At 53.1% G+C, this 24,663-nt stretch overlaps 1 long non-coding RNA gene across 1 annotated transcript; it reads left to right on the plus strand.

The window, feature by feature from the left end:
- Positions 1–1,117: 1,117 nt before the first annotated feature.
- LOC139075607 (uncharacterized) lies at positions 1,118–23,501 on the plus strand. Its single transcript, XR_011526204.1, has 2 exons — positions 1,118–1,258; positions 19,571–23,501. It is a non-coding gene; the product is annotated as an uncharacterized lncRNA (long non-coding RNA).
- Positions 23,502–24,663: the final 1,162 nt, after the last annotated feature.

Raw genomic sequence — 24,663 nt, forward strand, 5'->3', positions numbered from 1 at the left:
GGAAAATGATTTTGAAACTTCGATCCTATAACTAGACAAACTATCAATTACCCTTTTCAGACAAAGATTGTTAGAGGATGTACTACAAGCCAAACGAAAAAGGAATCGAAGAGAGGAAGGCATGGGGAAAGGAAACAGTGGAACTACCCCATGCGGTGCCCTGAAAGGAGATCCCAGCCAGGGTGCCCACAGGACCCCAGAGAGCTGACGGTCCAATTGAGACCCTTCCACAAATAGTATGACTAAAAATCCAGTGGTTTTAAGGATATAGAAAGGAAGAGGAATGGTGTGTTTCTTTTTTGAATGAGAAAAAAGGCAGAACAAGAGGTAGCCAGGGAAAAGAAAAAACTGTGCAAGAAGTCAGGGTGCACGTGCCTACGAGGCCAGCTGAAATGCAGCAACTGACGGGTTTGAGAAACTGACGGCACGTAGGTAGGAGGACTCTGATCCAAGGTGCATGTCTTTTTTATCCAGGCAGCCTAGATTTTGTGACTCAGGAATACGATTCCTTCTCTAAGGGGCCAACTTGGATACTGTTTACATAATCATCACATTGTAAAAGTTATGTTGAAATCAACCAATGGACAAAGCCCAGCAGTCCTAGTTAGTTCCTGAATAGCCTGTAAATGTCATAACCTTGATCATATAAAAGAAGTTGATAGAGTAAAAGAACTTGATAGTGTCCTTGGTACAGTTAAAGAACTTGATCATGTAAAGTAAGGCAGACTGTAGAGCTGGGAGGTGTAGGGAGGGGAGGTGGAGGCGCAGAAACCACTTTCCTCTTCTCTTTGCAGAGCGGGCAGCGGGGAGACACTGTGCAAAGCTAGTAGAACAAAACACATCAGGGTTTAAGCAAATCACTTACTGTTATAAGGATAACTAATAGAAGAACTGAAAACAATGTAACAAAACTAGGAGAGAAGCAGAAAGGCCAGGGGGAAGGACGCACACTAAATTGATCACTTTTCATAGCAGGAAGTGAATAGATACTGTCCAGCTAACAAGCCACAAAACAAAGGTCAAAGCACATTTAGAACCGTGGTGCTAACCACCAGAACGTAAGCAGAAAGAGTTAGATTAGTTTCCTCTGCGTAGTGGACTGGGCATCATCCAGAGACTAACTTTGCACTTACCACCATTCTCCTCTCTGCATCTGTTTACATCCGCCGCAGTACTGTTATCACGAAAACAGTCGTAATACATTTTAAAGCTTTACGGTGGAAGAACTGAGGGAAGGGGAGTCTGGATGAGTGATCGGGTAAGTGTGCAGATGGGCCGGGGAAACTGAGTTTCCATTCCTCTTCTGTGAGTGCGTCTGGAGGCTCCATAAGAGCAGGGAAGCCACCGTGTTATTCCGAGGTCAGGGCTCACTGTAGGTGGCCAAAGAATTTACGTAAGTGGGTAAAAGGAAAAGAATGTAAAGTCAATAAGAGGCCCCTCCCACACATGGAGGAAATGAAGGGAGGAAGGAGGGAAGGTCGCCCCGTACGCAAACCCAAGGCTCCCCAGAGGCTCTGTGGGGCTGGTTGCTCCCTGACCTGTCTCTTGCCTCTGGGCACTGGCCTAAGGAGCCTGACACTATCACCTCTCCACGTGGCTGCTCTTGTAGTAGGGGCTTGTTGGGTGTGTGGTCTGTGCAGTCACCTGGGCCTCACACTCAGAAGGGCTACACTCTTGGTTTAATGCTCTGTTGTTACCATCTTGTCATTCTTAATAATTTCTGGATAAGGAACCTCCCATTTTCATTTTGCACTGAGACTTGCAAATTATGTGGCCAATCCTGCCTACAGTCCTGTAACTGGTTTGACAGCAACCGTCATAAGCCTTGTCCCCTTGCCCTAGGCCCTGGGTTTACTCAACAGAGATGCAAAAACAAGTCAAATAAGGGTCTTGGTTTAGAGCAGCTCCCAGCCCAGAATGGGGAGGAAGTCAAGAAAACAGTAAATGACAATTACACCACAGTGAGCTTAGTGGGACACTGAGCTTAACGAGGGATTGCGGAGGGAATGTGGCAGAGAGAACGGTTCGGTCTGCAGGCCCATGATTGGTACCCGGGAGATCGCGGGCTGAGAGAGGGGGTGCTTGTCAGGATGGGTGTGGATGCACAGAGTGCAAGGCAAACAGGGAACAGTGGGGCTTTCGTGTACTGAAGCATAGGGTGCTAGGCTGAGAGAAGCTGGAAAAGAGGCCTCAGGGGCAACAGAGCCACGTTAGAAAGTGGGAACTGTGTCCTGCAGGGAGTAGGTTTTAAGCAGGGCCAGGAAGCGATCAGATTCTGTACTAGAAGGATCACTGTAAGGTAAATGGGAATTCCAGAATGGATTCCAGTTGCAGACTCAGCTAGGCATTCTCAGTTTATACAAGGGAGAAAGGCACGGTCCCAAACTCTGTCCAAGCATTTCCTAAGCTTGTGGATGTTTGTAGGATAGAGATGCGTGTGTAACGCTGTGTGGATTTCGGTGCACGTTGAAGTGAGCTCATATCCGTGTGTGGATATATGTTGGGAGTGTGTGTCAGACTGACAGGATGCATATCTGGGGATGTAAGTGTTAGATAATTCTTCATGGGTCTCATGTTTCTGTGCACCTTGCAGAGTGAAGCGCTGATGCCTTTTGTTCTCGACTATCTTTTCAAGGATGCTGTGGAACACACAGCCTTGGGAGATAGAATTAGCATCTCCCTCCTGAGCAAAGGGCAGATGCACCTCCTGCTTCCTATAAGACTCGGGGTCCTAAACTCAGAGTTCCTCCCCTATACTGTAACCCACTGCATGCAGGGTGTCATGTAATCCTCTTCACATCACCCTGTGGGAATTAGGGCTCAAGGAACTAGCACCAAAATGCTAATACTCTGGCAACTGTGATTGCTGTTAGCAGCAAACTGTCCTTCATCCCTGACCCAGGCATCCTGTGTTGTCTACCAGCATCCACAAAACCGTGGCAGGCTACCTCGCTAGCTTGCAAGTAGGCAAAAATCTCAGACGATTCACAGTTCCTGAAATATGTTTGTAAGCATGTGTGTTTCAGTGAGTCTGCTTTTGACCACATTTGTATGTATATGCGTGGATTAGAGGGTCATGGTGTCTGTGAGAAAGCGTGTTTCAGCGTTGGTACTGATTGTGAAACCAGCCCTTGGATGTCCGGGTCTGTACGAGAAAACTAGGAGCATGCTTTTAAGGTGGGGCTGTACCAGCTCTCCTCACTGAAAGATAGGAAGGAGGTGGGGGCTACGGAACATGGAGAGACAGACGCCCCCTCCTGCATCCACCCACCAGCCACCTGGGCTTAAAGGAATCCTGTAGTGACCACAGGAAGAGGCCACAGAGGACTGTCATGCAGAATAAGTAGCTGAGCTCTTAATAGGGGCCCTTGATTTTGTGGAATAGGATCTTCTTCCCCACTCCATCTTAAACTCACTAACTTCTACAGCATTCCAAACCTCCAGCAGTGCCTGGCCCATCCCAGGCCGGTGAAACCAGACTCTGGGTCTTAAGCCCCAGCAATGTTTTTTTTTTTTTTAAAACTTCTCTGAGTGTTTCTTTTCCAGCAGCTAAGCTTGAGAAACTGTCCTCTGAGGGGTCTGTTAATCCCTTTCCAGCCAGGAAAACGGGGATAGGTCATTCATGAGTCACCTACAGCATGTAGTTACAGCAGGAGCTTGAGTCCATCCCCACGGGATACCATTTCAGGACTCCTCCTGTCTCCAGTTACTGTGCTTGCATCTCTTGATTCAGTCGGCTTGGTGGAGAGGGAAGCTGGATGGAAAAGAAATAATACCTGAGTATTTCCTGCTCTCAGCACAGCGCTGGCTGCTTTACCTGCAATATCTTCTCTGCCTCCTCAAATAATGCCCTATGGTCGATGCTGTTACCTCATTTGAGAGAAGAAAGCCAAGGCCCAGAGGAGCTTGGCCGTTGGTCCAAGTTCGCACAGAGAGGCAGGGCCCAGCAAGGTTTGGAGGAGGGAGGGGTGCTGGGAAGGACAAGACAGGAAGCGAGAGGAGATTCCTCTGTGTGAGAAGGTGCTGACTATGCTACAGTTAAAACTGCAAAGGCACCAGAAGGTTTTCAGAGGAGGATGGAGCCTGGGGCATTGGCAGGAGGAGGTGAGTAAATGTTCTGAGAGGTAGGCTAGCTAGAGCCCCAAACCCTGTCATGGATTGAGCCAGAGGGCCTCCCAGCTGTAATCACAGCTGCACATGTATGCTCTTCTGCATCATCTAGAAATCAAACTACCCCATTCCCAGCCCACACCACCCCTGAAATCCGAGAGGGGTCCATCGTGGCAGGTCAGCCCCGAAAGCAGCTGTGGCGGTCTTGCAGGCATACAATGGCCTCACTGCCTCCTCCTAGCCCCTCCTATTAACATTCAGGCAGCTCCCCGCACCATTCATCGAAGGCCACGGAGGAGTTGAGATCTGATCTAGCCTGGCTGAGCCGCATTAAAATCAATTAAAAAGGAGAGATAAGCCTATTCTTTCCAATTGAAAAATCCACAGGAGCCAGAGAGACACACAGCCCATCGATCATCCAAGACTCTGCTTTCCTCGGCTTTTTCTCTAAACAGCTGCAGAGGAGCTGGCCGGGCAGGAAGGTCTGCCTGTGATCCCCTGGCCAGCGGCTCCCGGGCTGGATCTCAGCTCCAGCAGGACGTGCCTGCTATCCTGTGGCGCTGCCCACCTGCCGGCCTGCCAGCCTGGCAGCCTGACCACAGTGGGAGTGAGCACAGAGTGGCCAGGGGAGAGCCCAGAAACCTGTTTCTTGGACCATCTCCAGAGGCCTGACAAGGCTCCCCGTTTGCTCCTGGGCCCAGAATGTAGACCTCAGGGAACCGTGTATTCCAGGCTTGTCTTGGCTGTCCGTGAAGAGCTGGCAGAATTAGGCTTCTCTCTCATTCCTCTTCGGAGAATTTTTACTGCTGGGATAAGTCCTGTGAAGCTGCATTTACTGATTTTTCCAAGAAAAAATGGTGTGTGTGTGTGTGTGTCTGTGTGTGTGTTACATGCTGCGGCCTGCACCCACACAGAGCCTAGCACATTAGCAGGTACTGAGTAAACACTGTCAAATGAATTTAAAAAATGAGGCTCAATTGTATCTGCCATCCACCAGCCATAACAATCAAACAGCATTTGCTGCCAATTTGGGTATTTCCGATCTTAACCTTATCAGTTTAACTTCTTTGTTTATTTATTTAACTGGCAGCCAAGTCTTCCAACAGTCTCTTGACACTGAGACAGTGTTCCTATAGGCGCACCCAGCCCCAGCACACTGCCCTGCCCCGGAGGGCCAGCCTCCTGGAGCAGATGGGCCCAACCTTAGCCTAAAGGGCGAGTACAGGCAGGGCTAGGGGGAGAGCAGGAAAGATCTGAATTCCCGGGGAAGGGAGCCTGGACTTGCTCTGTGCAGGGGTCTCCTCTGTATGCTACAGATGGCCCATGGGCCCAAATGACTATATTATACTCTCCCCCGGGTCAGGGGTGACCCTAGAGAAGAGACTTAATGGACAATGAGAAAGAGCGTCCTGATCCAGAGCCGCTGGGGTTTTACTGGGCCTTCCAACATGGAGGCAAAGATTGGATTGCATTTAGAATACAATTCTTCCCGGCAGTTCATGGAAGGTTATTGACTCCAGTGCATAGTTGTTTCAAGTAATTGGAGCACTTTGCAATTCCATCCGTTAGGAGCTTAACCTGTAATGTGAGCTGTTCAATTGCAATTGCAAAGGGTGAGGCTCAGTAATGATCCCTCTGGACCAAGGATGTCCGCGGACGCACTGAAGAAACCATAGGATGCGTTTCCTTGCAGGGCAGGGGTTTTCCCCGCTTCTAATGGAGCAGGTGTGTGAAGAGCCAACTGGTTGGAAAGAGATTGTCCCTTAAAGGAGTTGAAGCTCTGATTATTTGCTTTGTGTGGTTCAGAGAAAACTATCAAATGACAGATGCTCAGACCTTTTAGGGCGGCGCAGGATGTTTCAAATGCCAGGCCAGTGGTAAAGGAGAAGGGCCTTAGTCACCAGCTCTGAGACTGAGGGCTTGGAACATGGGGTCCTTAAACTAACTCACTTTGTGACTTTGGAGTCCAGGGCACTTTCTCATTTATTCATTCAACAAATACTTACTGAGTGCTTTCTTTCCAGGCCTTTGGAAGGAGTGGTCTTAAAAATATTTAACAACTTGGGGCCAGCCCCGTGGCCGAGTGGTTGGGTTCGCGCGCTCTGCTTCAGCGGCCCAGGGTTTCACGGGTTCGGGTCCTGGGTGTGGACATGGCACTGCTCATTGGCTGTGCTGGGGCGGCGTCCCACATGCCACAACTAGAAGGACCCACAACTGAAAATACACAGCTATGTACTGGGGGGCTTTGGGGAGAAAAAGGAAAAATAAAATCTTAAAAAAATATATGTTTAACAACTAGAATGGCATGAGCAATAAGCAGTCAGAATGAGAAGCTGTCCAACCAGAATGGACGTCAGCCCTGGAGCTGATGATACAGCAGGGAGCACAACGTTCCAGGGCCTCGGCGGAAGGAGTCAGTGGGGCTCCCCACATGAGATGCTTCTAAGCTGAATCCTGCAGGACCAGAGGGAGAAAGGAAGAAGGCAGGAGTTTCAGGCACAGGTAGGGTGCAGAGTGGACACCACATAGACAAAATCTCATAAGCAAGAGAGTCCCTGAGACTTCAGGAATCTTCCAGTAGCTGAAGTGGGAAGTAGTGATGCTGGGAGGGAGCAGACCGCGAAGGACCTTGCATGGTTTAACAATGGTTTGAGTTTTAATTCCTTAAGTTGATTTGGAACAGTGGAGGATTGTTAATCAGGGAGAAATAGGACCGAACTATTTTTCTAGTGTTTTTAGAAAGATCAATGTCTGTATTCTAGTTAACAGGTGAGGGTAAGGGGCCAGAGAGAGGGGGACCAGAAACTCCCCAAGTGAGAGAAGACAAGCCAGCGTTCAGGGGAGAGCTGCTCTTAGGTTACACCGTTGGTGTGCAGGGGTGTGGGTCCGCCTGCTGTTGGCCTTACGCAGGACATTTTTCAGCCTGGAAACCACAAGTGCTGCTTCGGTATGTGTTATGGCCCAGACAGGTGGTTTCACAAACACTATGGATGGGAGTGGTGAGTGGGCTCTCCCTGATAAGCCATCCGTGTCTAAAGTGCGTTTTCAACAAAGCTGTTCTACCCTGTGACATCTTGTTAATGACTCAGCTGCTGATGAAAGAGGGGCCTTGTTCTAGGTCAGCAGTTCTCACACTTTTTGATCTTTGCACCGCTATTTTATACTCTTAAAAATTATTGAGCACACCTAAGAGCTTCTGTTTAGGTGGGTTGTTTTTGTTGCTAGTGCCCTTGAGCGGATTCTGACTCCTAGTGACCCTGTGGACAGCAGAGTGGAACGCTGCCCAATCTTTTTGCACCATCCTCTCACCTTCCAGCACTATATCAGACAATGCTCCGCTGTTATTCGTAGGGTTCTCGTGGCCAATTTTTTCACAAGTGGGTGGCCAGGTCCTTCTTCCTAGTCTGTCTTAGTCTGGAAGCTCCGCTGAAACCTGTCCACCAGGGGTGACCCTGCTGGCATTTGAAATACTGGTGGCACAACTTTTAGCATCACAGCAACACACAGCTGCCACAGCATGACAACCGACAGATGGGTGGTGTGGTTCCCTAACAGGGACACCAACCTGGGCCATGGCAGTGAGAACGAAATGTTAACCACTAGACCACCAGGGCTGGGTTTACGTGGGTCACAGCTATCAATATTTACCACACTAGAAATTAAAGCTGAGAAATTTTTTCATTATTTACTAATTTATTTAAAAACAACAACAATAAACCTACCATATGTTAACATGTATCTTTTTATGAAAAATAACTGTATTATCCAAAACAAAAATAATTAGAAGAGTGGCATTGTTTTACAGTTTTGCAAATCTCCTTAATGTCTGGTTAACAGAAAACAGCTGGATGATCATGTCTGCTTTTGCCTTCAATCCACTGCAACATCATGTACCATGTGGATTCTGGAATGCTCCACTTTATCACGAAAGAATGAGAGTGAAGAAGGCACATCATGTCTTAGTATAGTTATGAAAATAGTTTTTTCCTCCTGGACGCCAAAAAGGTTTCAGGGCCCCACAGCGGCTATTGCTCTAGACCTTGTCGTGCCAGATCTGCCCTTTGGAAGGAACCAAACCAACCTGCTAGTCCCTCCTTGTTTCCTGCGTGGGCGTCATCCACTCCCCTAGACCGTGAGCTTGGATACGATGGGGCCACACCCAGAGGCGGGGGGGTGGTGGGGTAGCTGGACCCATGTCCTGGAGACTGCTGAGCTCGTCTAGGACAGCACATCAGGCTCACACAGCCCCCAGCCTCTTAAGTGCATTTCTCTGGATCTCTCAGACTAGCTCAATCCCTAGGCCATCCATGGTTGTATGACCTAGAACTCCTCCTAGACACTCCCCTTTACTCCTTTACCCCTCCATGGCCATTTCATCACCAGGGACCCTCAGTTCAACCTAATGAATATCCCTCAATCTGTCCCCCCTCCATGTCCATTAATACCACCTGGTTCTGGACACCCCATCCCTCTTCTGGGCTCCTGCCACTGCCCCATCGACTAAAATCTCCCAGCCAGGCTCCACAGGAACTACAAGAACCTTTGGAAAAACAGATCTGAGCACCTTCCTCATTTGTTTAAAGCCCTTCAGGGGCTTCTATGGCACTTAGACTGAGTGGTAAACCCTTCAGTGGCAGAGGCCCCTTCTGCCTTCCAAGCCTGCCTGTGTGCCTTGCTCCCTCACTGTGCTTCAACCCCTCAGCCTCCTTCATATTTCTTGTGCCTCTGGCTCTGTCCCAACCCTGGGCCTTGCCTCAAGCTGCTTCTCTCCCTGGAGTGCTCCTCCCCACCTCTCTCACCTACTTCACCTGTACTTACGCTTCAGCCTCAAAGCAGTCATCACTCCCTTCCAGAAGCTTCCCCCGACCTCTCTGACTAGGTCAGTTCCCTATTGAGGCATTTATAGCAACTTTCATAGTTGCAATTGTATAGCTATTGGCGTAATTATTTGATCAATATCTAGTTCTCCATCAGACTGTGATATTCACTGAAGGTCAGTGTTTTAGCTATCTATTGTTGTGTAACAAATTTTCCAAAAACTTAGCAGCTTAAAACAAACACTTAATATTTCACAGTTTTTATTGGTCAGAAATTCAATGAGCTGGGCGATTCTGGGTCAAGATCTCTCGTGAGGTTGCCGTCATCTGAAGGCTTGACTGAGGCTGGAAGACCCACTTCCAAGATGGCCACTGGGCCTCCCCACAGGGTGCTTAAGTGTCCTCACAACATGGTAACTGCTTCCCTCAGAGAACAAGTGATCCAAGAGAGCAAGGCAGAAGCCACAATGTCTCTTATGACCTTGCTTCAGATATCCCACTCCATCATTTCCACGACATCCTGTTGATTACACAGGTGGGCCCTAATCAGTGTGAGAGAGCACTACGTACGTACACGAAGACGAGGAGGCAGGGGCCATTGGGGCCATCTCCAAGGTTGTCTACCACAGCTGTGAATCCCGTCTGTCCTTGCTCACTGTTGTATCTTCAGTTGTAGATATTCAAATAAGAGTTTTCGAGTGAATAAAAGAGGGTTTGACTAGGTTATCCAGTTCAAACACTAAGTGAGGGTGGGTACAATAAGCCAGCCCCCTCCCCCTTAGCATTTCCAGCAAATGCTCAGGGGTAATTAAGTCCCAATCTTCGCTTTGCCCTAGCGGTCCCAAAGCCTGGGTATCCGTGTCCTACTCAGAGCGGTAAGAGGACATAGTCCACAGCCCCGCCTGTAATCAGCTGAGGCCTCAGACGTGCCTTTCCTGAGGAGGCTCCAGGGGCAACTGTTCATTCCTCAGACATTTGGATGAGAGAAGCAGCAATTGAGAGAATTGGAAAGTGGTGGTTTCACCTTATTTGCTTGTTCCGTGTCAGCTGCCCTCCAACTAGTCTGTGGTGAGGGTGGGGTGAGCAGTGTCGACTCCCCTGTCAGGAGCCTATTTTTAGTGGCTCTGCCGGATTACAGAGCTCCATTGCCAAGGAGTGAGGGAAGCAGCTGACACTCCAGCCTGCAATCTAGATATCTTGCTGAATGTGTCTGCCACTGAAACACGGCTCTTCAATAATGCATGCGGCTATTAGCACCAAGCTGGGGACAACTTGCTCCCTCCCAGCGATCAAAGCCGACGCCTGGGAGCCAAGTTGGTGATCAGATTTCACGGGGGCCTTATAACTGCTGCCCCTCCATATGAGATTAGAAATGAGCTGTTTCATGTCCAAGGATGAAAGCAGGAAGGATTTGGGAGAAAATCCGGCTTCCCAGAGAAATCAAAACACTTCCATTTCATTACAAATGGATGCATGACACAGCTAATAGCTCCTGTGAGAGGAAACGCTGCGGGACCAGCTGTCTACATCGGCAGCTCCACTGCGATGCCGTGTAAAACGTGTGGGATCCAGGATCAGGGAAGCCACTCGATTTCCTTAGGCCCAGGGCACCTCCCAGACCTTGGGCCTGTCTCAGATCCCTGGAAGATTCGCCTGCGTCCTGCAGCATTAGCAAGAATTGAAGCAATCCCCTCGGAGGTGATTGAGTGGTCAAAGCGGGGACCGCTGAGGAGGAGGCGGCTGCAGCCAGCAGCTGACATAATATTAATAGCTCCTCATTACTGTGCATGATCATATGTCCAGCACTTTGCATACAGTACCAGTAATCCTTGCAGCAGCTGGCGGTGTATTATTAGACTTTGCTACAATGAAGGAACTAAGGATCAGAGAGCTTAAGGGGTCTCCAGAAATAAAGCCAAACCCAGCAGCAGAAGGGAGCATTCCTGGAGGAGCCAGCCTTTTCAGTCATGCGGGAAATGTGGAGCATTTAGCCAACACCACCATGGGCACCCCTGGCCTGACTTTGAGGCTTTCCACAGTCAGACCCCCAGCCTTCCTCCGGACGTCTTTCCGTGTTTTCTCCAGGGAGCTCTCCCCTGTCCAGCCCACAGGAGCTGGCCTGGGTAGAGTAGGGCTGAGAAGCTGACTTCTTCTGGACACGGGCTCTGAGCCCCTGCGTGGGCCATTTATCTTCTCTGGCCTTGCTTTCATCATCTGTGGATTGGAGGTTAACACCAGGCAGCCCGGGAAACGTTCAATCAATGTAGTTAAATGGACTCTCCTCGCTTGTCCTTTACACCACACCAGGGGCCCACCTTGGCCCATTTGCCCAGCTCTTCCTTCCTCTGCAGTTTCTCTGATCCTTCTATATCCCCAAACTATGGGAAGCTTGGGTCAATTCTCCTCCTTAAAGAAGTTTCCCAAGTCAACATTCCCACCAGCCTGCAGCCTGCATGGGCTGGGCCCCCACCCACTGTCCAATCGCCTCTGGCTTTGCAAGATGAGTTTACATCGTACTGGCTTGGCCAGGAGCTATGTGGGCAGCGTGTGGGTCTCTCCCCCTTCCCCTCCTATCTGCCTCACCCCCAGACCTGCCTGGGCATCAAGCACAAGGCAGGCCCAGGAGGGCTGATGACAATTTTGCAGACCTGGCTTCAGAGTGTTGGGCAGGCTCTGGATACAAGACAATAAGCCCTGCCACAGTGGACAAGAGGGCTGCTCCAGCAGCGCCAGAGTCAGAGGTGCCCTTGGAGAATGGGTCCTCAATGCTGGGCTTCCACACCGGGGCTGGAACGTCTCCCTGTCACTGACAGACCCAGAGGCAAAGATACCAGCTGGGAGGCTCACCCAGCTGACTCTCTTTGATAGCCTTATTTAATTACATACCTGTCTCTCCCCAGACCGCAGTCCCTCAAGGGGTGGACTGTATCTGGTTTATTTCTGGGTGCTCAGGGCCAGCACAGCGTCTGCATAGAGGAGATGCATTAGACACAGTGGGGGGCTAATGAAGGACTGGGATTGAGGTCTGGAAATGTGGGAGGGCATCTCAGGCAAACGAAGAGACGCAGAAAAGCTGGGTTGGTGAGATAGAAGGGAACCTCCATGATGGGCTCTGTCCAGAGCACTTACAAATACATGTTTGCAAATCACAGAGCTTGTGCCATGGAACTGAGCTCCCAGCCCCTGTCAGTCCACTTGCCAGACTCAATCTTGTCTGCTACTAAAGTCATCTTTCTGCTTTCCACAGCACCAGCCCCATGCCCATTGAGGGATGCCATGCACATGTGTCTCCTCCTGCACCTGCTACCCTGTGGGTGCTCAGTGGGGTTGAAGTGAAGACTTACCCAGGAAAGTCCTCATGCTCTTGACCCAGCTACAGGCAACACAGCCCCAAGTCTCATTAAATCCTTAGGACTTCCTGCATCCAAGGCTGCCTGGCATCTAATCTAGAGTCGTCCTGTGGAAATGTAGATAGTTGTTGGTTTGGAGATGTCCCAGAGCCTTCCTGTCCTCAGCATCCCTGGCAACTCCCTTTCTGATTGCAATGACAGTGCTTTCCCACACTGGGCCACAGAGCAGACACCATCCCTCCTAACCACCCCAGCACCCCTACTTACCAGTCATTAAGGGTCTTCCGTGCCTTCCTCACCCTTCCTCCCCCATGCCCTCCCTCTGACTGCCTCTCAGCTCTGCTCCTGGCCCTTTGATGCTCACAGACCATGCCCAGCTGAGCACCTGTGACCCACTGTCCCTGGGGTAGGCACAGTGCCTCGGGGGCTGCTGGGCACAGGCCATTTCCACTCAGCTCAGTGGTCCACCTCCTGGCTAGCCCCTCTGTCTCTTAGACCCCTCTGTGCACCCAGCTCAGAAGGGTTCTTTTTGCTTTTTTTTAATTATACTTTTTATTTTGAGATAGTTGTAGACTCACATGCAGTTGTAAGAAACAGTACCATAGGGGCCGGCCCGGTCGCTCAGCAGTTAAGTTCGCACGTTCTGTTTTGGCAGCCTGGGGTTCACCAGTTCGGATCCTGGGTGCAGACGTGGCACCGCTTGGCAAGCCATGCTATGGTAGGCATCCCATATATAAAGTAGAGGAAGATGGGCATGAATGTTAGCTCAGGGCCAGTCTTCCTCAGCAAAAAGAGGAGGATTGGCAGCAGATGTTAACTCAGGGCTGATCTTCCTAAAAAAAAAGAAAAGAAAAGAAACAATACCAAGGATCCTGAGCCCTCTTTACCCTGTTTCTCCAAATGGCAACATCTTGCAAAACTACCGTGCAGTACCACCATTGGGATGTTCAGATACTGACCTTGCTGCAGTCAAGATCCAGAATGTTTCTGTCACCATGAGGATCCCTTAGGTGGCCCTTTCATAGCCACGCCCACTTTAACCCCCCGGCCACTACTAATCCAGCTCAGAAGTTCCCTGAGCTGCTCCCTGCTCAGGCCCCAGGCTCCGAGACCCCACTCCAGCCTCTGCCAAGGCAGATCCTGTCTCCTCAGCGGGGCTCCCACAGCTCTTCACATTCCACCCCCTCATCCTGTCTCCACTGGCACCTGCAGTGGGAGGCGGGCTTGGTGTGTGCCATGCCCTAGCCTGCGACAGCACTGCGGCTTCCCTTTTGAGCGCGATTACTAACTCCTGGGGAAACTCAGCATCATGGCATCTCCCTGGACCTCAGTTTCCTCACTCACACAGGAGAGTTAGAGTGGATGTTGTCTGCAGAGCCCCATCACCACCCATGGACCGGCCACTGTGAAATCCCCTGCGCTGAGCTCCAGTTCCTAAGCCCCAGGTGGCAGAGCCCACCCCATGCCCCCGCTCTCTGTCCACCTGAGGAGGGTCACATGTACCCTGTTGGGATTCTCCCCTCAGTTATCCCGCCTCTCTCAAGTCCACCCGCTGAGCTGTCCATCCTCAGCGCGGCTGGTCAGGGCAGAGACCTGCCCGGGCCCACGGCTCTCTCGAGACCATGTCGTCATTAGCTCAAGTGTGCTCCAGCTTGTGCTTCTGCTTCCCAAGCTACTTGTGGATTGAGGAAAAAGTTCTGGCTCCGTTATCAGGGACAGCAAAAGGTGCATGCGTTCTCCAGGGCTGCACCTTCCCCGGGAGCCAGGCCCCGGCTGCTTCGATGTGCCCAGGGCCTTGACTGAGCAGTGAGCCCTGAGGAGAAAAGTACAAAGAGACCTCCCTTTACTGAATGTGAATTTTTCCCCCTGATGGACATCTTCAGGCGGGGGTGGCTCCAGCTGTGACACAGGAAGGAATCTTTTGTCAGGAAGAGGACTGGAGTGACATTAGGATGGAGCCCCTGTGCGAGGCCCCTCTGATGGGGGCACCATGTACCCTGGGCGCAGGCCTCAGCTCCTTTCCCATGGAGGGGGGCTTGGACGGGGAGCTCGCTGGGCTCTGGCTGACAGTTGTGTTCTGACACCTAAATGGTGCTGGTCGTCGGCCCTAATAAAGGGGCCCAGGCTCTGACAGAGTGACGATATTCGTCTCTTCCTAGGGTTGTGTTTCAGAGCTTACCCTGTGCAGAGTGAGTGTGATGTCTAATGATTCCCTTCAAGCCAGTGACACTGGACTATCCAGATGTGCCTGGCGGCAACCTGGACCATCTGCCAAATCACCACCACGTTGGGACTCAAGCGAGCACGCGCGGAGCACCGACCACAGGTGCTCCCCACCCCGGCGCCGGGCATTTTCTCACGTGTAGTTTCAGTCTTCCTTCTTTCCCAGTGAGGAAATACATTCTGGGAGGAAAGGACCTCCCCAGAGTGACACGGCCTGTACTCAGGAATGGGATTCAGACCAGGTCTGCTGGCCACAGTCCAGGCCTCACCCCCTCTCACCTCAGCGGCTCCTGTCGCCAGGGACTATGCTCAGCCTTGCTCCCCTTTCAATACTGAAGATAAAAAAATCAATCCTTCAAGTCTCAGTCAAATGCCCCTTCCTCCAGGAAGTCCCCCTGGTCCACTTAGCTGCACCAAACCTCTCTCTCCGCTCCGTGTAACGCTTTGTCTGCCCCCTTCTTGAGCCCTTTCCACACTTCTTGCTGCAGAGTTATTTGTACACTTGACTTTGCCACCTTCAGCTCCCAAGGAGGCCACAAACGGTGTCTGAGTCTCTGTCACCAGGCCCCTCTCCCAACAAGCACTTGCTAAATGAATAAGCAGAGGTGGCCGTGGTCTGGCGCACACCTCCTCAAGGCCAAACGCAAGGAATTAAGGGTTAGGCATTCAAACCACGAGCCCCTTAGCCTCCAGGGAGACCCCGGCATGGGGAACCTGGATAAAATTACTTGAAAAGGGAGGACACCTATGACATTGGCGTGCTTCTCAGCAAAGGGCTCTGGGACAAGAAAGGCAGCTGAGTGGCAAGGAGGATAGCCTGGGTCGCTGCAGTGCTCTGGCCAGCCCCAGATCCTGCAAACCGCCCCTCCAGCCTGCTGGCTCAGGGCAGGGACCCAGGGGGTTGTCGCTAGTTGACCCCTCTTGTCTTCTGCTAGAGTCCGGCTTCTAAGATAGAGCTAGTTAACAGCTCTCTGGCGTTTCTAAGAATAAATGTGCTGGGGGTGGTCACTGCTTTCTAGATTACTCAGTGTTTTACTGGAAACACTCTGGTCTTTTTTGCACAATCACAGCCTGTACCCACAGTCTGTAATCACAGAACGTTCTGGGCTCACCCTCCTCTCTGGCCTGGGGGAGTGGGGCTCAGAGTAGTGGCTGTACCCAGAGCAGTGAGTGGAGTCTGGGCCTGGACTGGGGCCTTGAGCTTCGAGAAGTGCCTTTCTGAGACGAGGCTCAGTGGCGAGCAGCAGCATCCTGGGCTGGACCGGACCCCAGATGGGACCCCCCATATGCAGCTCACTTGTCTATGCCCAGGATGCCCAAAGAAGCTTGGCCCCAGCCCTGCTCTTCATTATGTGCTGAGTCCTGAGCTCAGTGCCAGTCATGGTCGGGACCAGAGGACATGAAGACCACCTGGGCTCTCTGGGGATTCATGGTGCTGGCAAGAGCAGCCATCCCAAGGTGACCACTCCTGGGACTATGGGTGTGGTGCTCACTAGGGGTGAGGAAAGTTCACAGAGACAGGAGCAATCCCTGGGGCTGTGCGCAGGGAGTGTCTGCTGAGGCGGTGGGAGGTGTGGGGAGATGGAAGCAAGGCCTGGAAAGATGGCTAGATCAGAGGGGAATAGAGGAAGTGTCTGCATCTGGGGCCCCTTCCAGGATGTGTGTGGTCCCTCCAAGGGCAAAAGAGTGACCAAGGAAACCACATCCTGGAGTGTGGGGGCTGGGCAAGGGGAGGCGTTAAGAAGAAAACTGGCCTCCACTTTAGTCCCGCCAGGACCCCGGGGGCCGTGGCCTCCCCAGGCCCAAGCAGCCCCCCAACAATATGACTTGCTTTGACTCCTCCCTCCAGCCCTGCCCTTCTGTCCAGAGGAACTTTGACCTTGCAAACACATGCCCTGCCCCCTTCCGGAAAGTGACATCACCAAGTGTGCCCTCTGTCCTGTCACCTGACACTCCTGGAAGCTCAGAATGTCCCTCAGCCTGGACATTGTCCCCAGCCTGCGGAGCTAGATGGCTCCCACCCTCTCTCCCACCCTGGTGCAGAGAAAAGAAGGAATCTGGAATCCAACAGATACCTGAGTTCCGTCCCTGGCTCTGACACACCTAGGCGGGGGGCGCCTTGACCTCTCTCAGCCATAGTCTCCTGATCTGTGAAGAGGGGAGAACCATGCTTATCTTGTGGTTTGTAAGGAGACCAAGGAGAACCACCTGTGAAGTGTCTACACTGTGCCTGGCATACAGTAGGTGGTCACTAAATGTTAGCTTCCAGTTTTTCCCCTTCCTGTCCAAACCGTTTTTCCTCCAATAAGTGACTGGGGACAGAAATCCTGCTCTAAAGACCTGTGCCTGCAGCTTGTCCTCAGAGGACATGGCCAGTCTTGGCTACGAGACCACTTTGTGCCAGGACAGCACATCTCAAGACGCTGACGGCCCCATGCCCAGGCCCACAGTGTTGGTAGAGAGAGGCTGTGGGTGGAGCCATTGTGGAGATAGGAACCAAGATGTCCAGAAGGGGCCAGGGGCCTTGGACGTACTGCTTGTGGCTCAGCCCTCCCTTCTCCCCTAATCCCCAGCCCATGGGTAGTGGCCATCTCCACCTCTGCCTCCTGCATGGGCCTGCCTCAGAGACAGAGGGAGGACAGCACAGGCTGACCAGGCCAGGCTGGCAACCACAGCAGGCTGGCGTCTGTGCCCCAGGGCTCCCTGCCGCCACCACGAGGGAAGTTCAGACCGAGGACGGAGCCTCCTATTGTCTCCTGCTTCAGTTCAAGGATGAGAGGATGCTTTGGTGGGGCCACCCGAAAATTTCAAGCCACCAGCCTAGTGCAGTGGCTCCTTACTGTTCCCCCATGGGGCCTGGGATCACCTCCCAGGAGGCATTTGAGGACTTCGGTCACCGGCCAGGACGTGGACACAGCCGGACCCTTGAGCAGGAGGGCAGGCACTCCTGAGGCCTTCAGGGCTCGGCTGAGCCAGGGCTGAGAGCTTTTTCTGACAGAGCCCCACAGACGCCTCAGTCTGCATCACCCCTGCACCAGCTCTTCCTGTGCAGAGACAGAAAGGGGACCTGACAGACCCGTAGGAGGAGAGAGGGAAAGCAGTCAGCAACCCAAGGGAGGCCGGCCACAAATGCCGGGAGACATCTGGGAGGATGAGTTTGATATGGACCTAGAAAAACTGAATTTGAATATTGAGAAGATGACCAAAAAAAAAAAAGGAAGGAGTGGACCACATGAGCCAAGGCCCCAGGCTGGTGCTTTGGGGCTGGTGTATCTGGTCAGCCTGTAAGTGTGGAGGGTGAAGCCAGGCAGTAAAAGAAGGCTGGAGGCGGGCTGATAAAGACCCAGGCGCCGGTTAACAGAGTTGGCATTTATTTTCCAAGCACCAGGGAGCCATCTCTGATCAGGGAATGGTGTGAGCAGGGCTGCCTCCACGAAGAGGCCCTGTGTGCGGGGTCTGGACCGGAGCAGGGCGGCACCAGGGGGGGGCCGCCAACTCTTTGTCTTGGCACGTGACTGGGCGAGGGGTACAGCTAGACCAAAGGCCTGGACTGTCTGCTGGACCCGCCCAACTCGGGGACCACACAGGTTCTAAGGCCGACCCCCCCACTGGCTGCAGAGAACCCTGCTCCCGGCCCAGGGACCCTGCCGAGAGTGGAGAACACAGGAAAACCAGTGAAGCTCATGGAGACCGCTGCCAGGCTCAGATGCCAGGGGCGCGTCCACCTCCTCCCTGACTCTGTCCAGCTCTGGCACATCTCCACAGGGATGGTGCCAAATCCTCCGGCCAGCTGAGAGCCGGTTCCCGCCACCCTGGCCTTTGCAGGCAGAGCCAGAGGCCCAGTGCCACGCCAGGGCCCCAGCTCTCCCTGGTAGTCCAGGTCCGGCTTTTGTTCTGCTTTGTTTTTTGTTAACTTCTTATTTTGGAATAATTTTAGATTTACAGACAAGTTGCAAAGACAGTACAGAGAGTTCCCGTACACCCATCACCAGCTTCCTCCAATGTTCACATCTTACATAACCATGGGACATTTGTCACCACTAAGAAACTAACATGGGGACGAATTTATTAACTAAACTATAAACTCTGTTTGAATTTCACCAGTTTTTCCTTAATGGACTTTAACTGTTCTTTTTGTCTGTTCCGGGATCTAATCCAGGTGACTACATAGCATTTGGGTATCATGTTTCCTAGTCTCCATCTCAGTGTTTCCTTGTTTTTTAGGACCTTGACAGTTTTTTAAATTTTTCTTTTGTTGTGGTAAAACATACACAAAGGGGCCAGCCCGTTGGCACAGCGGTTAAGTTCGCATATTCCACTTCGGCAGCCTGGGGTTTCGCCGGTTCGGATCCCAAGTGCAGACATGGCACCACTTGGCAAGCCATGCTGTAGTAGGTGTCCCACATAAAGTAGAGGAAGATGGGCACGGATATGAGCTCAGGGCCAGTCTTCCTCAGCAAAAAGAGGAGGATTGGCAGCAGATGTTAGCTCAGGGCTAACCTTCCTCAAAAAAAAAAATCATTTAAAAAAATACACACAAATATAACATAAAACTTGCCATTTTAACTGTGGGTATACAATTCAGTGGCATTAATTACATTTACCATCTATTTCCAAAACATGATCATCACCCAAATAGAGACCTTGTAACCAGGAAGCAACAACTCCCCACTCCCCTTTCCCAAGTGAGAGACTCAGAGGGGGACCCCACCCCAGCCTCCTGCCCAGGGAAGAGGCCTTGTCGTTCCTGACCAGAGTCCAGGAACCCCAGACCTGCACAGAAAGGCCTGTGGGCGTCGCTCTCTCATGGTCCCCGTGGTGAGCACCCATCCTTGATCCTTAGCAAATCGTGTGCTCGCTAAGGATAGAGAGGAGTCGAACACCCCTACCCTGCTCTCCTTCTCTGGGAATGGTCCTGCTTTGGCTCTCTGACAAAGATGCCTCCTTCTACATACCCACTGAGAGCCCTCTGGCTGAGGCCCAAGCAGCCTGCGCTAGCGTTTCTCTTCTGGGGGCCAATGTGGGGCTCTCCCGGCAGAGCACCCATATGCAGATTCCTGCCCCCACCAGCGGCAGCCCTCATGTCCGTCACCGAGGCTCTGTGGGGAGGAGCACCGCTACCACAGCCCAGACTTCGGTATGTCCTCGTCAGCAAGCTGGCTCCCCGGTGTAACTCCACAGCCAGGGGCATGCTGAACACAGGATGGCCTCAAAGCCAGGTATGTGTGCCAGGGGCCTGGTGCCAAGCAGATCACGTTTTGCCACCTTATAACACGCCTGGAATATCCATGTGCCTGGCTTTCCGCCCCAGATTCGGCACTCAGGACCTGGCTGCCCATTGCCAGACTCCTGTCGTCGGGCTCTGGCCACCTGTCCAAACACTCGTGCCCTCTGAGTGGACATGCTTGCTGCCTACCACACCCGCTGCCAGGCCATCCAGCCCTGGCTCCACCTGCCCGGCTGGCATTCTCTTATTGCCGGCTCCTCCCCACCAGCCAGTGTCTGGATCTAGGTGAGGCTCCTCCCCGAGTCAGCCTGTGAACACTTCTATGCCACTGCCAGGGCGGAGTAGCTCTCACGTCCGAGCAGCTTGGGTTTGGTTGGGGGAGAGCTGGACCGGGGCCTATTCTGGAGCAGAGGATGAGCTACCTGTCTGGCAAGGGGCGAGCCTCCCCTACCTAGGAGGGTCTCCTTCTGGACCCTGTGGCCTGCATGCAGTGTGCTGCTTCTCGCCAATGGGAGGGGTCGCTGGGTGGTTAGCCCCTCAGGGCCCCCATCAGTCACAGAGGGGCCAGCACAGGTGCTATCATCCAGTCGACACTGTTCACTGATGCCTACACTGGCCAAACCTAGGGATGGACAATGGGGACACAGAGCTAGGAAGGCCGAGCCAGCCCTGGGGCTGCTTGCTGGCTGTCTATGCCACAGACAGGGAAACCAAGAGTCGGTGCAGGCCCATCTTCCAGGAGCCTCTGAGCCCCGTCCTTGGAGGGATCCCAGGCAGCCTCAGCTTTCAGGCCACAATAGCTACCCCCTGGCCTGCCAGAGCCTCACCCTGAGAAAGGTGGGTCAGTGGCTCAGAGCTAACAGGCTTTGGAATCACAGGCTGCTTATCTGCTGTGTGACCTGGGGCAAGTGACCTAACTTCTCTGATACTCAGTTCCTCGTTTGCAAAATGGGTGGTAAGTATTCCCATCAGTGTGGGGATCGAGTGGGCTCAGTTTGTAGAGATGCTTCCCCCCATCCTTTTACAAAAAAGATCCTTCTGTAATTCCTCATGGCTTAGAGAACAGAGACCCAAACTTCTTACCAGTAAATGCGAAGCCTGCTTCTGTCAGAACTCAATTTAGCTCTCCCAGTACAGCCACCAACTCATCCCAGTTTGCCGGGGGCTTTCCTGGTTTTAGCACAGAAAGCCTGTGTTCTGGGAGGTGTCCCAGTCCCTGAAACCAGGACAGTTAGCCACCCCATTGCCCAGCCTCCTCACCTACAAACCCCCCTCCTGAAAGCCCAGATGATTCACACCCCAACATGGCCCTGCCTTCTGACCTCTGGCCTTCACAAATGCTGTTCCCTCCACCCGGAATGCCCTTCCTCACCTTTGCCTGTTGAAAGTCAATGCTGCATTCAAGGCCAGCTCCTCTGCAAGGGCTGGAGTCGGAGCTCCCGCCTCCATCTCCCATGGCTCCCTCTGTGGCTCCCACACAGACCCAGCTACCTCCCTCTCCTCATCAAACAGTGGGCAACACGGGGCAGACACAGCTGGCATTACACTCCTGTACTCAGTAGGTGCTCAATAAATGTTGTGCTCCCATCACAACCTCCTCCAGCTGGGTCCACAGCCTGTCTCACGCCTTTGCTCTGGCAGGTGAGTTCAGCCGGAGAGCCAGCCCCGGGGGTGGCTCAGGCGGAGACACAGCCAGGACAGGCCTCACCCTGGGTGTGGGGACTCCGGCTCCCAGGTGGACTCTGCCCTGTCGTGACACCAGCCCCAAGGGTAAGAGCCCTAGACCAGGGCCCAGCTTTCCCTACCTCCCTGTCCGACCTCGTCCATAGGAGGCGTTAGCCAGCTCTTGGTGAACAAGCACCACGGATGAAGGCGTGGGCTGCCTCCTGCAGGGAGGGGCTCATCAGTGGTCGTCCAGGGGAGGAGGGAGTGAAAGTGGGGCAGCGGGAGGCTGGCTGGGGAGTTTGGGGAAAAGAGCCCTCCAGCACCCTGGACGCAGGGCAGGGTGCAGACCCCTAGGGGGAAGTGGCGGTGGGAGAAGAGGTTCAGGTGAGTGAGTGGGCCTCGCTCAAGTCAGGAGCCCCCAGGGGCCCGGGAGGGAGCACTCCGCTCCAGCCCATAGCGGCTGCCAACACTTGGGTAAGAGCTCTTTCCAAAGCAGTCAGTTCAGAGCAGGTGGCAGGACTTGGAGCATCCTACTCAAATCCTGGAGTGGCCAGCCGGAGGCCGATGACGGGCCCGGGACGATCCTAAAACAGCAACTGGGCTTTAGGGGAGATGGCGGGGCGTGAAAGGAGAGGAGGCATGAGGGGAACTCCTGTCCCAAGCCAGAGGGGCAGCCCGCAGCCTCACAGCCAGCAGGACAGGGAGGGTGGCTGGCCCTGGGGGGAGCCGGCGGCACTGAGGCAGCCTCACCCTGGGCTGGAGGACAACAGAAAGCAGGGCAGGGCAGAGGCGGGTGACCCTGACTGAGTTCAGGGTCCCTCACTTCCTTTGGGGAGACTCAGCTTTCACCACACAGCTCAGCACCTGGTGGGTAAACACGGCGGCTTCTGGCAGCGCAGCCGGCAGAGACAGGGAGTGGGAACCGGGCACAGCATCCTTCTAGCAGGAAGCTTGAAGTGAGGGGGTGCAGGGCCGGGGTGAGCACAGACCCCCAAGTGCTCGAAATGTCAGAGTCAGTAACTGCCACCGAGGGCAATGGAGGCAGGGAGGGGGCGGGGCATATCCATGGCAGCGGCCATGCTTGTTTTTGATTGTATGCCAGTCACTGTACTGCCATTAACCATTCAACAAACATTTATTGGAGGCCAATGAGGCACATGGAATATGACAATGAAGAGTGTCACCATGAACCCTCAATCCTCTCTTATTTCTCCCCCGAGTCACAGGGGCCAGCGTTAGTACCACCATCGTACAAATGAAGACAGTGAAGCTCAGAGAGATGAGCGAGCCCAAGGACACACAGCGAGTTCACCGCGGAGAGATTTCCACCCCGATGCCAGACAGTCGAGAATATGCTTCTACCTCCTGCCCTCTGGGGCCTGTCAACCCCCATCCCAGCTTCCAAGGCCCCGGGCACCCTCCTCTGAAACTCTGAGGATGTCAAGGCCCATCGTGGGCTGTGTGCCCGCAGGTTCTGGGGAGACGTGAACTGCAGCAAGATCATGACAGAGAGACCCCAACACCACCACCAAGCATGCCACCCGAGCAGTGTCTACCCTGAGCTCCCAGCCCACTTGCTCCTGGGGGATATTGTTGCATCTTACTTGGGTGTGCAGGAGTCAGGAGCTGTACTATACGTTTTCCTGGGGCGTTTCTTAAGGGCAGAAGACCCATTTTACAGATGAGGAAACTGAGGCCAGGAAGATAACAGACTTAGCTCGGGGTCACACCAGTCAGCAACACTGGGGCCGGAGCCTGGGTGCCTGGCTCCTCGCCCACTGTTCCTTCAGGACACCAGACAACCAGCCAGGTGGGTCTGAGCCCCCCTTCTCTTGGTCCAGCCCCTCCAGGACTCCAAAGGCCTGACTGCTTCCGGTTTCACCCCCAGGGCTTGCACTCACCTCTCTCCACAAAGGGAATAACCCCGGGAAAGACTGTCCAGGGCTGGGGCTAAGGCAGATTCTGGGGATCCAGCTCTTTTGGACTCTCAGATCCCCCCTTGAGTGAGGGCAGGGGTGCCTGCTCCCACATCAACAGCCTCAAAGAAAGGGCTCCCTCCCTCACCATCCCTGTTCCCATCACTCAAAAATAAAAGGAAAAAAACCCTCCAATTGGCATCCATTCAGAAAACAGTTCTATTTTCTGCTCTTTTCCTGTTCAGAATAAACAGCAACATAAAATTTGAACAGAAGGATGACAATGATTTTCCCGTGGCCCCTTACTTGGTGAGATAAGAAATAATTAATTGCCTGGATACTGTGAAGGGATTGTCCTGGAGCAGAAAATGCCTGCTCTCGTGCAGAAACACGCCCCTTGGAGATGCTCCCGAGTCTGCTGTTGGTGCCGTGGCGCAGGAAGTGTGCCCTTGCCTGCTCCCTGTCTGGCAGGGTCTAGCCGGGTAGAGGGTGGTGCCTGTCACAGGGTGGGGGCTCCCAGGATTTTCACAGCACAGCTGGCCCCTGACCTGCCTCAGAGGTCTCCCCCAAAGCCAGGGGCTGGCCTGGCCCTTGGGAGCATAATGCTCTCCTTTTGTGCTGGGCCCCAGCCAGGTGGGAGCATCTCCTCATTCCGGCAACTGCCGTCATGCCGGCTCCTACACTCCACCCACAACTAGAGAGATCTTCCTAAAAACACACGTTTTATCAACCCTAACAGCCCTTGAGGTCAAGTTCAGGCTCCTTGATGTGGCTTAAAAGGCACTTCATGATCTGAGCCCTGTTTGTCTTCTCATCTCAACCCCTAGCTCTCCGCATCCCAGCTGTCTGTGCCACAGGGCCTTTGTACAGGCTGTTCCTCCGCCTGAACTGCCTTTTCACTCCTGATCATGCATATTCGGCTTCTCCCTGAGGGCTGTCCCTGGGCCTGGCCTGCTCTGGAGAGCTCTCCCAGAGCGCCCAGGAGGCTGGCACACTGTCGGTCCCTGTACCTGACACACTAGATTGCAGTTGACGGTTTTTACACCGTGATACAGCAGCTTCTCACAGTGTTCTCTTTATGCCACGTGGAAGCTCCAGTTCTGTTACTAGAACCAAACCTTCCTGAGGCCCACGAGTTTGGTCTTCTTTCAGGGAAAGGTCGTGTGTGATGCCCCTCTGGGTCCCTAGCACCTAGCACGACACCGGGAACAGAGTAGGTGCTCAGCAAATGTTTCTTGATTGAAAAACTAGAAGACTGAATGAAGGAAAGTCCTGTCCACCTGAAACATCAGTCCCGTAACTTCTTTCCCCCTCAGAGCCTGATTTGTGAGTGGGACGGTTCTATTTCCTGAGAA

This window comes from Equus przewalskii, chromosome 14 (genome assembly GCF_037783145.1).
Source record: "Equus przewalskii isolate Varuska chromosome 14, EquPr2, whole genome shotgun sequence".
NCBI lineage: Eukaryota > Metazoa > Chordata > Mammalia > Perissodactyla > Equidae > Equus > Equus przewalskii.